We start from the raw sequence: 18,467 nt of genomic DNA, 5'->3' as shown, positions 1-18,467 counted from the left end.
CCCATATCTAGGTTACTAAAATTTTGGTTGTGATAATCCTCAGTAACATCAGCGAAAATGTTATCCGTTTGTTTCATCACCACAGTGTGTTTAACCATTGGATAAGCTCTCCCTTGCCTGTATTCCACTAAGTCCCTCTCCAACTTCTTCATCTTTCTCTCAACTACTTTCATACAAAATAGATCTACTTCATGGAAAACATTGTCATAATTTCTTTTCACACTGTTGAACAAACTGTCATTCAAAACATTGTCATGTAATTTATGCAGTTCTTTCAGTAAATCCCCAGCTTTAGCCTCATAGTCTCTAATCATCAAACTAAGTACCTCAATGCCAGTTCTATTAAAAATCTCACAAAGTTGTTGGTACAGTGCCGAACCCGGCTTGACATTGTTAGGGAATTTAAAAACCCGAAGCCCTTTCGAGACTCGGTTAACATTAACACATTCCTTAAGGTAATCAATCTCTAGTTGATTCGACTTCAAGGCATACAGTTTGTCTTTGAAATTACTGAAATTAGTGTCCAAATTGTTTTCCATAATATTAACAGTACCTTCGATAAAGCTGAAATGCTTGCTTGTCCAAGAATCAAAGTTAGAGAAATTCCAATTATTGTCCGCTCGGACCTTCTGTACGCTCTTATTAAAACCAATCCTCATCGGTGAACATTGCATGTGCCCCGCAGCCTGGGCTACAGCTGTTGGTTCAGTGTCCTCCATACTAGTGTGTGTGTTCATTGTTCTACATGTTCCACGTAACCTTTCCTGTAACTGTTGTTGGTTACCTGGTAACGCCCCGCTAACTTCAGCATTCCAGCTGTTCATGGAATCCATGATTTGTGTAAGCAAAGCTAAAATTTGTTTAAATTCACCCTGTGTCACGGGTGAATTGTCTGAAGAGTTGAGAGTATCCTTGAACACTGTCGGTGTGTCTAAAAACTTTTCTGAATCTGCACCTTCAGCCATGGCACCAACAGCTACGAACACAGGCAAGCCAAGGAAAAAACCAGGAACAGAAATTCCACAACTGAAGGCAATAATACGGATGAACCACAATGAGTCCCTCTGCACAATGAAGTCCAAGCCAAACCATGGTGCCAGTAAAATAAATAGTTTATTCCTCCAACCAGCCACGTAAAATAACTCCAAACCAGCAATACAGTTAAGCGCTTTCACTCAGTAATTACCGAGCTTCATCAGAACACAATAAACTGCCATTACAGCTCATAAATACCATTACAAAATCACATGGTACAAACTTGTAACCAATAAAAATTCCACATTTCAATTTAAATATCTAGTTAATTAAAATAATGTCAAAAATTCAATCCCTGACTAACTTTGTGCTTGTAGTCTTACTTAAAATTACTTAAAACGAACTGATGGGTTCTTGAATAGTCATGCTAAATCCAATAAAACATTGTTGAATATGAATAAAACATTGATTAATGTGCTCTTTCTAAAAAGCTTGGATTGAAAACAGTGGTTAGTGTAGTCCTTGTATAGAGTAACATCTAAATAATTCAATTGGTGTTGGTCAATATTGTATGTGAACCTTAAAAAAATCCGTACTACCGTTAATGTAATCATGGAATTCATCAAATTTCTCCCTTGGACCATTCCATAACAAACATAAATCATCCAAATACCTAGTATAATATGTAATGTATTTGGACCAACAAGTCCCTAGAATGTACTTCTGTTCCCAATAATATAAGACACAATTTGCATATAAGGGGGCACATGGATCCCCCATTGCCACTCCCTTTTTCTGGTGGTAAAATTCACCATTAAAATAAATAAAGTTGTTGTTCAAAATGGTCTCCATAAATTCAAGAATTAAATTGATAGTATTAGTACTCAATTCCGATTCAGTCACCAAAATTTCTCCAAACCAGTCAAGGCCGGTTTGATGTGGAATACTAGGGAACAGTTCCACATTTCAATTTAAATATCTAGTTAATTAAAATACTGTCAAAAATTCAATCCCTGACTAACTTTGTGCTTGTAGTCTTACTTAAAATTACTTAAAACGAACTAATGGGTTCTTGAATAGTCATGTTAAATCCAATAAAACATTGTTGAATATGAATAAAACATTGATTAATGTTAGTAAATACTAATAATGAGTGTCTGAACATCAAATACAAATGCAATGCATACACAGGTATAAAAAATGATCAACCCATAAACATAATAATAAAACTGTATTAATAATTCCCTAATGTCACACCCTTCAACTAAAATGCAGATGTGAGTGTCTAAGGTAAATTATAAACGGGCTGCTCTCCTTTTTAAAACACTGGTAATACTAATATTGTCATTAAGAAGCGGGGTCCTTCCTGCGTCCAACCTCAGTTGCCAAAGCAACTCCCTGTATTCTAAGGTGGATTCCCAGTTACCTCCCCTTGAGTCAACCAAAACCTGTTCCAAAACCATAAATCTAATGTCCATTTGTTCACATACCAGGGAGTGCTTAAAAAAAGCATTAGTGTCCTTCCTTTTAGAAACATCATAGATGTGCTCGTAAACTCTCTTTTTTAATTTTCTCTCTGTCTTACCAACGTAAAAACTGTTGCAGGAGACACAAATTCCTAAATAAACAACCCCCTTGGACCAACAGTTAAAATAACTCGTGGATCTGAATCTAAATTTTCTTGAAGGAATAAAGACCATTCCCTGATTCATCATAAACTTGCACTGTTGGCATGTTCCACACTTGTATGTACCAACTTTCTCCCTATTGTTAGTAACTTTAGATACCGAGTTCATTTCAAAAAGTTCTTTCAAATTAGTGTCCCTTTTTCTCACAAAATGGGGGGTGGTGGGAATAAAATTACTGATCTTCTCATTCAAGGATAACACCGACCAGTGCTTCAAAATTATTTTCTCCACTTCACAAGATGTAGTGGAAAAACTCTTATCTACATTTTGACAGTGGACACCCTTTTTTCAGAAAAAAGGTATTGTTAAGGGCCAGATGATTAGGGCCTCTAGGATGACTAGCAGGATGGAACAATTTCTGGAAGAGGTCAGGATTCTGGGTTCCTTGTTTGAAAAAAAGGATATCCAAGGATTTCATTGACACTATGGCTCTAGAAGTTATCGTGAATAGAAATGGAAAATATGCCCCTTTGTTAGGCTTTGGGAGAACTAACCACACTGATGGTGTATTGAACACGGATGAATTTAAGAGTAATTTTATACACACTTTTTCCACTACATCTTGTGAAGTGGAGAAAATAATTTTGAAGCACTGGAGTTGCTTTGGCAACTGAAGTTGGATGCAGGAAGGACCGCGGGTGTTAATGACAATATTAGTATTATCAGTGTTTTAAAAAGGAGAGCAGCCCGTTTATAATTTACCTTACACACTCACATCTGCATTTTAGTTGAAGGGTGTGACATTAGGGAATTATTAATACAGTTTTATTATTATGTTTATGGGTTGATCATTTTTTATACCTGTGTATGCATTGCATTTGTATTTGATGTTCAGACACTCATTATTAGTATTTACTAACATTAATCAATGTTTTATTCATATTCAACAATGTTTTATTGGATTTAACATGACTATTCAAGAACCCATCAGTTCGTTTTAAGTAATTTTAAGTAAGACTACAAGCACAAAGTTAGTCAGGGATTGAATTTTTGACAGTATTTTAATTAACTAGATATTTAAATTGAAATGTGGAATTTTTATTGGTTACAAGTTTGTACCATGTGATTTTGTAATGGTATTTATGAGTTATAATGGCAGTTTATTGTGTTCTGATGAAGCTCGGTAATTACTGAGTGAAAGCGCTTAACTGTATTGCTGGTTTGGAGTTATTTTACGTGACTGGTTGGAGGAATAAACTATTTATTTTATTGGCACCATGGTTTGGCTTGGACTTCATTGTGCAGAGGGACTCATTGTGGTTCGTCTGTATTATTGCCTTCGGCAGACTCATATACATGTTTGGAGGAACAACACAGACATTATGATGGGTTACATCTTGTCATGCTGTGCAGATCCGCACAGTTGACAAGTATGGCCCACTGCCCACAGGGCCAGATGCTATGTCCATAGCAGTTGTTCAGCAGGACATAATTACAGCAAGTCTTGATGGCACATATCAAGCCTTCAAAATCATCTGTCCCATTATTACAGACCAAATACTACATTCACATACAATGGTGTCATGGTTCAAGTACCTGTTGTATTAGTATGCTGTTTTCTGTGTTGCAACTCAAGGATGTCTGGCTTGGTTGCTGTTTTTCCTGTTTGTATAACTTTTATTTTTAACTTTTAGTTCTGTTTTAGCTGGGGTTTTTTTTGAGATCTCAGTCTCTGTCTCTCTCTATCTCTGTCTGTGTCTCTCTCTCCACTACAGGGATTGAGCTACTTTGAATAGGTTTCAGCATGCCTTTTGTAGATGTTGCTCAGGAGCAGGAGATGGCCTCTGCACCAACTGGTTACCCACTTGCTAACTGCATGCAGCCAGCTGTGTAGTACTTCCAATGGTCAATTGCATAGCAACCCACTACTATAAATGACTGCAAAATTCTGGGGGTTGTCCCTTTACCTTTCCTGTGTGGAAGACATCCTTCCTGTGTGTTGGCAGCATTGTTACAGACAGCAGGTGGCAATATCTTCCACAACAGGACTTGCGGACACAGGACACATACAAGTTTGTATAAGGTTCAAGAACTACAGACAGAGTGTAAGTATTGCTGTTGTCTGCATTGCATACTGCTGGTTTTACAGGGTTTGTGTGTACATGCTAGTTTTGCATGGAATGCAGTCTGTCTGCATAGCTCTCAACTGTGGGCCTATCCACATGATGGACAGAGGGTTGGCAGTTATGTTTTGTCTGCTCACCACACAGGTCATGTGTCTGACAGATCAGTGGCATAACTCCATTGAATGCTATCAGTATGTGGCAACATTCCGTTGTGTTTCTGACTTCATATTTCTGAGTACAGGTATGTTGCAACCAGTTCTGTAACACCAGTAACTTCCACAGTGTGTAACAGCAATATTGGAAATATGGCCCTGTGTTCCAGCCTCTGTCCATGCCATATATGCCAAGCGTTGTCCTGATGTAATACAGTAAGAGGTTCTTAGGTAATGGCCTATCATTATTTACTGCAAAAATTCCTGCTATAATTCTAGTAATGTTGTGGACTCCCACACAAGTTGTGGGGTAGGGTCCATATATATGAAGGTAACAGCCAGGCAAAACATGTGTGACCTTGTACATTTCAGAGGTCAGTGTGTGATACACAGTGTTATTTGCCATTGTACAATTTTTTATGAGGGAGGGATATTCAATGCTTTTAACCTAGGCTGTTACAACATGTAAGGGATATATGTCTTAAGACACATTGAGGTATATGGCTGTACATTTCCATACTTTGCTCCATGGGAACAATGGTTGCCTACAGCTTACAGTGGTACACACAGTTCTGTTTGTCAGTGTGATAGTGACATTTTAAGTTGAGCATTGTTATGTAACAGATACATTGACATTTTCACAACTACTACGTTTCCCCCTAGGGGTTGAGTACAGAATGTAATTGGAGGCTGCTGAACTACATCTGTAATTATGTGTTGATTGTTTCTTATCTCCAAGGCAAGTGCTTTTTTACTGTTGTACAACTTAAAGACCTTAGCCTTGACAGCATAGTATGTTATATTTTTCACATTACTTGCATCAACTGTTTTGTGTGAGACTTGCATTAATCAGTGATTATGTATTTCAAACACCTATGTGCTGTAACAAATGGCATAAACAATTCAATAGTACACAAATAAATTTTTCTGTGTATGCATACTTGTGTGTGGTGTCATGCCCTTTGCATTGTGTGTGGGTATATGTTTCATGCAAATATTATCATTTTTGGGAATGAGTGATACACTGGACATTTTAACAGGTGGCAAATACAGGACTTATGGCTGTTGGATATACTGTGCACTACTTACATCTACTCTTCTTCTACATATCTATAGGTACTAATATCTTTTGCAGTGAGAGGTTCAGGATGCTGTTTCAATGTGCGATTGCACTACATATATATATATATATATATATATATATATATATATATATATATATATATGGATTCACTTCAGAAGCTCGAATCCCCAAAATCACGAATTTCATATAACCGAGACCAAAAGATCGAGTTTTGGAAACTCGAACTTCTGAAATGAAACCGTAAAAAAAAAAAAAAAAAAAAACTCAAACACCGCTTTTGCAGGGGGGCTTTGCCCCCCTTCACCCTCCTTGTGGGGGGCTGTGCCACCCACACCCCCCTTAATTAAATATACCAACTCAGAGATCGTGCTACAGTGGGGAAAAGGGAAATCTCCCATTTTGCGCTGTATGCGGAAGCGCAAAAAGGGAGATTTCCCACTTCCTGTCAACACCACAGAAAAGATAAAAACATTACGTGCACACAGACCGTACAGGAATCCTTGCCTCTGTGGGCACGTAACGTTTTAATATAAGTAACTTCTTATTTTTTAACACTTTACATATTCAATTTACTGAAATCTCGATCATATGGTTTCGACCACATGAAATTCGAGATTTTAGTAATTTGATTATGTGAAGTGTTCCCATATATATATATATATATATATATATATATATATATATATATATATATATACACAATGGATGTTATATAAATATATTTTAGTTATAAATATATATATGAATATATATATATATATATATATGTATATATATATATATATATATATATATGTGTGTGTGTGTGTCTGTCTACATATAAGATCCCCATCTATATATATATATCTATATATATACACATATATATATATATAGATATAGATATATATATATATATATATATATATATATATATATATATAGATATATATATATATAGATATATATATATATATAGATATATATATATATATCTGTATGCCTATATGTTGTTGTTGTCTTTCGGCGTTTCCTGGTTAGGGGTCGCCACAGCGGAACTCCGGTCCGCTAATGATTGGCAGTAGATTTTCACAGTGCCAAGTTGCCAGCTTGACGCCCAACGTTCAACGAAGACATGCCCATTCATGCATGTCTTTCGAAATGCCACTCCACCCATGGGGAGGACATGCACACTCCACACAGAAGGCACTCACTGCACACTAGCTGAGAATTGAATGGGAGAACTTCTTGCTCTGAGGCAACAATGCTACTGCTGCATCACTACGTATGCCTATATATATATTGTATATATATATATATATATATATATATATATATATATATATATATATATAGATACATACATCTACATATATAAAACATTTTCCCATATGTTGAATGACTGTGCTGCATGATATGTTTGACAATACCTCAAGGCTGGGTACAGCTCATATAGCGTAGTGGTAGTTCATTGTGGCTATGATGTGCAGCATCCTGGGTGTGAGACTTGCAAAGGCTGGTTATTTTGTTGCTGGGCAGAACAAGGGCTTTTGGATACAGAGTGACTAAGGCACTTTTAAGCAGTTGTAAGTGGGTTTGCGTGAGTTTGCGTGATGGTAAGCAATGCTAACTTCTGGTTAAATATGCTTACAGAGAGTTAGCCTCAAAATTGCTTATTCTGTGTAGGCATTGCTTACCCCCATGCAAACAGGCTTAAACCTACTTACTACTGCTTAAAAGTGCTTACTCCCGCTTACCCCAGCGCTACTTTCTTTAAAAGAAAAGAAAAAGGGGTGATAGAAAAGAGGTTTGTAATGCTTAGCATTGCTTATTTGTAATTTTACACACTATTTGCTGTATGGCATTGATTTATCATTCATTACATATTATAAATATGTTTAATGTTCCCTGATTCATGTGTAAGTATACTTTATGGGGCACTTGTGTTTATCTGGGGATTTCACCACTTTATTATAATGACACCTCACATCTGGACTTAATGCAGTACTCCAGTTCATAAATATATGTTATTTAGTAGGTTATACACAAAATAAGTCTTTATGAATTGCTTTCCATTGTAAAATGAGGATGTGCTACAGTGAGGATCGAACCAGGAATGATTGCTCGGAAAGCGTATGCTCTAACCACTGCACTATAGAATTACTGCTTTGATTGAATGAATATTGCTATTTACCTTCTTGTGCTGCTTAAGCTGGACTATGCGTAGCTTAGCAACGGGCACACCCGCGCAGATACTGTTAAACTTTATCGCTTTTATAAAAAAAATCTTGTAGTGTTATTTTATCTGTACCCTTCACAAATATCCCTGCTACTGCTACACCTGTTATTTTTTCAGCTTTCTGCTTCATAGTGGGCATACCTCTCAACCTCTTGGAGTCAACCTCTGGACAAACCCTGAAATGATGGGGGAACAAATGGAGGGAAAGATTTAACATATTGCTGTGGATTTCTGCGTGCATCTGTACATTTTACAGCTATCCTGATGTGTTTGGGGTGCTATGAGCACTCTCACTCATTTTACAGCAATTCTTAAGTGCAGGGGCATGCATATTGTGACAGTTCTGCTCTCAGACACACCCCCTGCACTCGTCCATGGCTCTGTGTTAGTTTAGGAGCACAGGCAGCGCACCTTCATAAATATGCATGGCGCACTGCCGTGCTGCACTTAAATGGTTTATTTCCATGCAAGAATAACTTATTCCTGCACAGTAAACACCAAAAAAGAAGATAAAGTGCCGTATAAAACCAAAAACCCAATCCTTCAGCACTACAAATGTCACCAAATAAGCACAATTTTCAAACTTATAAATAAGTGTGTGTATTATGCAAGCAATAATGCCTGACAGGGTCCCCAGGATTCACAAATCTTCTGTGCAGAAATAACCCAATCCTTCAGCACTACGAATGTCACCAAATAAGCACAAGCAGGCAAATCTTCCCAAAACAATTTTAATGCAGCAATAAAGGCTCTCCAAAGTGCATTAATGATAGCAGCATCCACAATATGTTTTCGTCACTTACTTCATCAGATAATATGACAAAACACCAGTAGCCTTATATACCCTCACTTGATACTGCAACAGCTCCCCGACATCCATGGTCTTTTCCCACTATACAATGCTTCAGAAAAACCACCAAAGAAGAAATTAGTTTAAACTGACAGAAAAAAATGTCTCAAGACAGGCTATTGGTGTTTTGTCATATTATCTGATGACGTAAGTGACAAAAACATATTGTGGATGCTGCTATCGTTAATGCACTTTGGAGAGCCTTTATTGCTGCATTAAAATTGTTTCGGGAAGATTTGCCTGCTTGTGCTTATTTGGTGACATTCGTAGTGCTGAAGGATTGGGTTATTTCTGCACAGAAGATTTGTGAATCCTGGGGACCCTGTCAGGCATTATTGCTTGCATAATACACACACTTATTTATAAGTTTGAAAATTGTACAGCCCTTAATAACGTAATACAAAACTACTCCCCAATAGAATTTTACACTATGGGGAAAAACACTAATCACTAGAACCAAATCATCTAATGCTGCAACTGACACTCCCTATATTCAGATAGGGTAGCTAAACTATTGAACCATTTATCACAACCACTGAAATCCATTCTGGATATAAACTCATTAAAAACACAACTAAAACTTGACCTATCAAACCAGTAGAGTTGTTCCTGTCTATCTCCAGGATAAATGCCATGGTTACCTTTAGGTTGCCATATCATCAAACCATTTCTCTTCTTTCAGAATTCTACACCATACAACCAGTGTTCATCAGTACCTGAATAGTTTTTCTAGCATCTCCCAGCCAAATATAGAGTTTTATGGCACTGCTCACCCTCACCTCTATACTTCTAATATTATTCTAATGATAGCTACACATATAATTGTTTCTGAACCTGCTTTATTCCCTCCACCTCTTATCTGCAATATTAATATGGTTTGCCCTACCTGGTTCCTTTTCTCATAATCATTTTTTAAACACTAAACACACGATCTATTATCTATATGACAAACCCACTAGTACACCTCTACAAATGCTCAATGTTCAGTATTTACTATTACATAAGTATCTTTTATATTGCACCAATTTGCCTTTATTTCATAATAATGTAATCTAATTAAGAAATGTATGAGTAATTGTTAATGTATATTACTTAATATCTCTTCATATTTACTACTGCATGTCTGCTTAAAAATATAATATGTTGGATGCTTTCTCCTTGGGTCTCCACTTTAAAGGGGTTTTGGCTAAATCCAGTCAGATAAGTATGGTAAACAAAAGCAAAATAAATAAATAAATAAATAAAATAGATATATAATTTAGTCAAGTCCCCTTGTTGTTGAGGGCTATGTGATGAACACAGGTATCTCATGCATGGAGAAAGGAAAATCCAAGCATGGTAAAGGCACCCACATGAAGGACAGACTTCTTCACTGGAAGGGTGCAAGCAGATGAACTCTGTAGCCCTGATTATTACCTACCCAGGTGTTGCAGTCTCTGTAATGTCTGGGCCTTCTATTTTGCAGATACAAATACGTGTATGCATCAGACAGCTCCAAATTATGAGTGGAGTTATTGATTTCTTGCATACTCTGGGCTATCCAGTTGATGAGATGTCCATCAATCTGCAGGCTTTGTTCCATTTTCATGAACATGTTCAATCAATCAGCAAGGCCATTATCTGTTCTTGTTTTTGCAATGCATATGTATCTGCAGCATCAGCTTGGTCTGCAGTTAATTTGTAACAACCACACACAAAAACTGAATTGTCACTCATTGCTACTAGAACGGTACATGCAACCCATACACCACACTCTACTGAAATGATAATATTTTTTCTTTCTCTTCTTTCAAAATATTTATCAACTCCGGCTCCCTGAAAATGACAGTGGCTGACTCTTAATACAATTTTGGAGAGCAAGTATTCACCAAAATGCCAGGTTTCACATCATACAGAAAACCTAATTTCTTACAAAATTGTGTATCTTTCCATCAGTTTTTCAGAAGGACTTTAACTAGCCAAAAAAAAATGTTTTACAAGTCTGTCACTAAAGCTAATAGCAGATCTTCATTTTTCTTTCCATTGTATACCATAGCCAATTTCTAACTCTACACTGCAAAACATTTAAGGAGCCACTGACATGATCTTTTTTTGCTTTAGGTAAAGTTATTTTCAATTTTTTTGTCGTGAAGTTAGAACCATATTGCTGTATCTTTTTACATTCTTCCAATCATTTTTCTTAAGTGTTTTACTTTTTAAAAGTAATCATATGCTCATGCAGTCAAGGGTCCTTTAATAGCTGGTTATTATTAATGTGAACTACATGACATCATCTGATGAAAGGAAATGATCTTTTCAGGAGATATATGCTGTGTGTGTGTGTGTGTGTGTGTGTGTGTGTGTGTGTGTGTGTGTGTGTGTGTGCGTGTGTGCGTGTGTGCGTGTGTGTGTGTGTTGAAGTATAATAATTATGAAGGCTTTCAACTTTTATTTTTAGTGTGGATTGTATGTGGAAATTAAGTCTAAAATGAAGTGGATTTTGCAGTGTGTACAGTATTTTCTTTGACTTGGAACACATTCTGCTTTAGATTTGCGGGCTAGTGTCACAGACTGACAGTACTGTGAACTCATGGATGTGATGCATATGTTTAGGAAGGTCACATACATAGCAGGATACGGTGAATCATTTGACACCATTTTACAGGCTGGCTGTATTCGTCATGAGTATGAAATATTTTTTAAAGTTATTTGTTTTACAGACATTGCAATATTGTCATTGCATATAAAGAGAAATGTGGTTTTGTTATTGTCTGAGATTTATTTTTAAAAGTTGAGACGTTGCACAGTATGTAAGAGACTGAATGTATTGACATTTACTATCTGTATGCAAATATCTTGTCTTCTAACATTAACTTTAAGTTGTTGACATGTTTAGCAGTACAGACTAATGATAATGGTGATGTAGAAGAAGAAATTATTTCAAGATGTAGTGCTTTATGATTGTGCTATATCATTACTACTTCTTTGTCACACTGCTTTCCTGTTTGGTTGTACTCCTGCTTTCAATGCAATGGTAGTATCCCTTCACACTGCTACATACAAGAAAAACATACTTCTTGGGATTCAAAAAGGCTTACTGTTATGCAGATGCCTTAATGTAGAAGGATTCTGTGTCATGGTTTGCCTATTTCAGAGATCACTTTCCCGCTACAGTTTTCTCCAGTGACTGTATGGAGTGATTGTAGCGCACAGATCATTCTCATTGGGGAAGCAACTTACAAATTCTTCAGCTTGTGGAGTGGCTGATGCTAACTAGTTATGTGTTTCCTCCATAAATGGCTGCAGCTCTGGACTATCTGGCTCTGAGAAGTTTTTTTTTTTTCAAGGATCAAAAAGTGAATGCTATCTTGTGATGGCATTCACCCTTTCACTTCTATGAGAGTACATGCCATGCAGGTAAGTTGAATGGAAAGAATAGCAGCATATTTCTGTGTTTGTGATACCTCTCAACTGTACAGATTTTCACAGAATGTCCAGATTTTTGTCTCATTTTTTTTATCTATTTCTCATACAATGTGTGATTTTCTGGCAAATCACTGGTATGATCTGAGGACTGAAGTCACTAAATAATGATATACATTTGTGTTTCAGTCTTTATATCCTTCAGAAAAATGCATACTAAGACAAATCCTGTTATTCTAGCAAGTTTTTAAGAGCAATTATTAAAATCTGTTCCTATTTTTTGGGCCTTTGTCCACCATTTTGTCAGGCTTTATCCAGATTCTTTGAGCAAAGAAGTTGAGGTGTGTGTGTGTGTGTGTGTGTGTGTGTGTGTGTGTGTGTGTGTGTGTGTGTGTGTGTGTGTGTGTGTGTGTGTGTGGTGAGTGTGCATGTTTGTAAGAGCATGACTACAGCTGAATGGATGTGTGTGACTGTGTATGTCTGTATGTGTGTTTACATGGATAAAATGTATGAAACAATGTGCTTTTGTGCACATAGTGGGATTCCTATTTTATCCCTATGTGTGGGCTGATAAGAAGAGCACTAGAGATTAGTTCTGACAGTTCAGTATTCGATTCAAAGACAGGGCAATAAACTGCCAAAAGGGTGTTTCCCTGTGCAGCTTTGCCATGTGTCTGACATGGAAAGTCTCTCCATCTTGTCAATAGCCCAAACCACTTTGGCCAGTTAGAATAGGCAGAGAGAATATTTTTGTATCCTGTTCTCTGTGATTGTGGTATGATATAAAATGTTGTAAACTTCCAGAAGCTTTATACTAATAATGTTGGAAAGGACTACTTTATTTTTTTCCAAGAAAATGCAGACGTGACTTATTTGTAATGCTTGCAGAAAATATTTAATTTGTCCTTTTTGTTTGTTTATTAGTCTGTTGACTTATTTATTAACTGGGGGGCACACAGTCCCTTTTCAAACATGACCTGGGAGCAAAGAGTAAGGAAAAAAAAAGAAATAACTAGCAATAATAACAACACAGTGAACAATGGTTATCAGAATGACAATGGAGAGCAATAGTGCATTTAGCAGAGGTTGTTGTTTAAAGGAATGACAGCACAATGAGATAGCACAGTTAACAGTGGTTGTTTTTGTTTAAAGAATGACAACACACAGTGAAAATAGAGTTAATATTGGTTGTTTAAAGAATGTTTCTTTCTAGTCTGGAAAAGTTCCTATAACTATGTTATGTCTCTATATTTCATTTTACTTGATACCATCATCCTCTGCAGAGGTTGCATATTGTCTCTGCATTTCTTAATATTGTTGCTAACTGAAGTTATGTTAACTTAACATCTTCAGTTTTAAAATGTATTTGCATGTTAGCATTCATTTGATTTTACTGTTAGTCTGCATGTGTTTTTGTTACTTATATCTTCTATTAAAGCCTAACGTTGTATCTATTTGCCTTGAGGCTTGGGTCATGGCTTTAATGAACCCACTGATCAGTTCACTGGTAAACTCATTCCCTCCCATGCAGCTCTTTTGACTGTGTGTGGCTTGAGCCTTTAAAAAAATGAAGTTATCACCTTACAGTTCTAAGAAATACTCATCACCGACCCTTCACATCTAGGCCATCATCTTTTTGAACTATTACCATCAGCCAGGCGTTATACATTAATACGCACCAAAACAAGCAGATATAAGAATTTTTTTTTTCCACAGGCCATCAAGTTCATAAACAGTTAACTCAGCTTATTGGGCTGGGTGTTTCTTTTTCCCCAAGTCTCATAGGTTTGTGCAGTATTGTTTACATATTGTTAATGCTTGTTTCCTTTTGAGTTCATTTCAGTATTTCTTGCACTGAGTTGCACTTTGCACCTTGTATGTGCATGTATATGTATATTTACTTTTATGTCTTGTTTTTAATAGTTGCATGTATGTCGTTTGTCTTGTTCTTAATAATTGTATGTATGTTGTTTATTCATTCTTGAAGACTCACTGAAACCGGCGTCACATTCCTTGTATGAGTGCATACTTGGCCGATAAATGTGATTCTGATTCTGATTGATAGAGGTCAGTTGTGTTTGCCATCATGTCTGCTTCAAGATAAAATATTCTGATACCTTGTATGTGGCATGGTTTTGGAATTATTAACACAAATATGAACAAGCAGTACTTGATGCCTAGTGGCACATTAGGAGGTAACTGCAGAAACGCCTGGAGGTGCACTCAGCTGTAATGAGTTAACAAAGGTAAAATAAATAAATAAAAATATAACAGAGAGAAATAGTACACGATACACAGAAATAATGGAAAGAACAATATTAGCATGGTTACATTACACAACTAATAATATAGAGTAAACGATCATTTAGTTAATTTATTTCTTTAGTATTGGAAGAAAAATATATTTAATTAACCTTCATTTAAAAGAAACTAATAACTGAAAAGGTTACACAGAAAAAACACAATGCAATAATATCAAAAAAGACTCTAGCAAACAAGAGTCTTTAATGTGTAATACCTTAGGCTTCATTTGAAGGAGGCAAATAGGAATTATGCCTATGATCCCTTAGGGGTATACAACTGTTCAAGCTACATGACTTCTGAATGTTGACTGACCTTTTATTTTTTTTATAGTTAGTATTTAGGCATTGAGAAGAAAAAATTAAGAGAGGGGATGACTTTGGTGCCTTAAAGATTATAACAAATCAAGGCTGACTGTCTAAAACATTTGCATTTGCTTTCCTAGAACAGGGCATAGTGACTAAAGCTGTCACTATGTCCTTTGTGAACTTAATTGAAAGGTTGTTCCAACATGCTGAGTTGTATTTTGAGAATGTCTTTTCTTCCATAAAAATAGATCTTTCACTGTGGTGCCTTAATTCATATCATGTCATTCTTAAAATAAATGTTGACCCTAGGGAAGACAAAAACCTTATTTTGCTAAATTTGAAAAGAAATGAGGATAACAGTTGTACTGCTGTTCATGTTACGGTTAGTGTATTTGCTTTTGTAGTAGGAAGTAATGATTAGTTCTTGGTTAAGGCAGGTAGATATCTGCAAATTTTATTAACTGCAGTCCAAGGTAAGTAGGATGATATGTATGGTGTGCACTAGTTTAGAGAGGGTTATATGTTTAGCTAATGATTTTCTTGCTTCCAGGGTAAAATAATTAGAAACTCTATGGTCAGTTTAAGTTGCTGAAGTACTTTAAAACTCTTTTGCAGTGTGGTGCTCAAATGATAAGGTTAGGCCCATGAATATTTTGACATACTTTTGCTTATTTACTTAGTTGATTTGGTTTCTCATTGGGTGGTTTAATGTCTTGAATTCTGAGTCCTTCAGGTTTTGTGGTGCTGAAAACACCATTAAGTCACTCATCTTGCAATTAATTATATATTTAGTTTGTAAAACCAAAAACCAAGAACCAAAAGAACAAGATGCATAGTAGACACAACACTGATGCAACCACTGAGAAATTTAATGTTTACTCATACAGTCATAAGAGAAGCCGCAGTGGTACAGTGGTAGCATTGTTGCCTCACAGAAAGATGTTCTCCTGTTTGATTCTCGGCTGGAGTGCCTTCTGTGTGGAGTCTGCATGTTCTCTCTGCAGTCGAGTGGCATCTGAAAGATGCGTGAATGGATGTGCCTTTGCTGAAGGTTGGGCATCTGGCTGGCAACTCGGCACCATAAAAGTCAACTGCCAAACATTAGTGGACTGGAGTTCTGCTGTGGCGACCCCTAACTGGGAAAAGACAAACAACTCATACAGTCATAAGAGCTTTCATCCCGAAAATTAGGATTTCATCAGAAAACAAAAGTACCAAAAGTATAGTCTTTAAATAGTATATATATATATATATATATATATATATATATATATATATATATATATGTTTGTTGTTCTTTCGGCTTTTCCCGGTTAGGGGTCGCCACAGTGGAACTCTGGTCCGCTAATGATTGGCAGTAGATTTTTATGGTGCCGAGGTGCCAGCTCAATGCCCAACCTTCAACAAAGGCACGCCCATTCACGCATGTCTTTTGAATGCCACTCGACCACAGGGAGGACATGCAGACTTCACACAGAAGGTTCTCCAGCTGAGAATCGAATGGGAGATCCTCTTGCTGAGAGGTGACAATGCTACCGCTGCACCACTATATATATATATATATATATATATATATATATATATATATATATATATATATATATATATATATATATATATATATATATATATATATATATATATATGGTTTACTATTATTTGTGCAAACAACATTCTGTCGGCTGTAATGTGCCGAAAATTAGAATGTCGAATGCACAAACAGCTTTGCACCAGATAGTCGACTCCACTTATGCGAATGCACAACTGCATTCAGATAACTTTAAGTCGACTATCTGCATGGAGATCGCAGTACAGTGAGGAGTGGAAATTCATCCACATACTTCTATAGTGCGATCTCGGAGTTAGAATATATAAGTAGGGGTGTGTGGGGGTGCAGGGGTGCTTGCCCCCCTGCAAAAACATGATAGCCGTATAGGAGTTTGATTTACATCAGCTCCTATATGGCTATCACATTGTGGTTTTGACAACAATGTCGAGTTAAATGCTTCGAGCATTTGGCTCGACATTGTCAACATTAGTTTTTTTTTTTACTTTCGGTATTACTATTCGTTTATTTGAACGGAAAATGTTTTTCCGTTCGAATAACAAACATTTATATATATATATATATATATATATATATATATATATATATATATATATATATATATATATATATAAACCACAGCTAAAATATCACATTAAATAAAAATACCATCAACTAGGATTAAATAAATAGAATATAAATATATTATTAATACTGAAAATACTTAAATCACAATCATTACATTAAATGGCCATACCTTTTAGTTGTAAAATACCATTGTTTGATTATTTTATCATTCAAACCAGGGGTAGATCATAGGTTCATAGATTAGTACTAGGCTAACTGCCCTTATGGGCCATTTTAAGCCTAACAAATTACCCCATGTGAGAATTAAACTGTGCACCTTGTGTTTGTAAGGGAAATACCTTTATCATTACGCCAACCTCCAACCTAAATTTATGCCTACCTCTCACCTAAATAAATGATGTTGCATTTAATTTAACTTGCCTGTATAACTCTCTGGCCTCTATAATTTCTCCCCAAAACCCATCTCTTATTGGCTTGGAAATTTTTTCCACAACATAAAATAAGAATTGTTTTAAACCATTACACAATATGGAGTATTTAATTAATGTGTTGCCAATGTCCTTCCTTTTTTATTGCATTATAATGCTCATAAATTCTGGTTTTAAGTTGTCTTTCAGTGCTTCCTACATAAAAACCATCACAGAACATACACAAAGCAATACATACAACTCCTGCAGTTTTACTATTATATTTGCAGTTATTTGTAATACTTCTTGGATAACATGTAACTATTATATTAGCACTATTATATATAAAACGGCACTGGGAACATGCACCACATTTCACCATGCTGTAGTGCTGCTCCCATTTGAATGATCTTTCTACTTTATTTTTAACATTCTTGTAAATAAATTTTGGGCTGTCCAATTCACAACAAATGTCACCCCCCCCCCCGAATTGTGATTATGATTTAAGTATTTTCTGTATTATTAATATATTTATATTCTATTTATTTAAACCTATTTAATGATATTTTTATTTAATGTGATATTTTAGGTTATTACTAGTTATGAGTTACTATAAACATTACATTTGTCATCAGTTACATTGGTGTTGTGCCTACTTTTCATTTATTTATTTTGTGCTACGTACAAAAAATTCTTATGTGCTATGTTCTGATGGAGAGGTGTAACTTCATCCAGAAGTTTACTTTTCAGAGAGAGTATTGATTTGCTAGACATCAGAATTATATCTATGAAATGGTTTATATTAGTATTTTGGGTATAGAATCTTAGATAATTTAGTCAGATGGAGAACAGGATTGGTTTCAGTACTGAAATCTGTAAGAC

The sequence above is a fragment of the Protopterus annectens genome, chromosome 3.part1 (genome assembly GCF_019279795.1).
Source record: "Protopterus annectens isolate FY-2018-M chromosome 3.part1, PAN1.0, whole genome shotgun sequence".
Classification (NCBI taxonomy): Eukaryota; Metazoa; Chordata; order Ceratodontiformes; family Protopteridae; genus Protopterus; species Protopterus annectens.
This window is presented reverse-complemented; position numbering follows the sequence as displayed.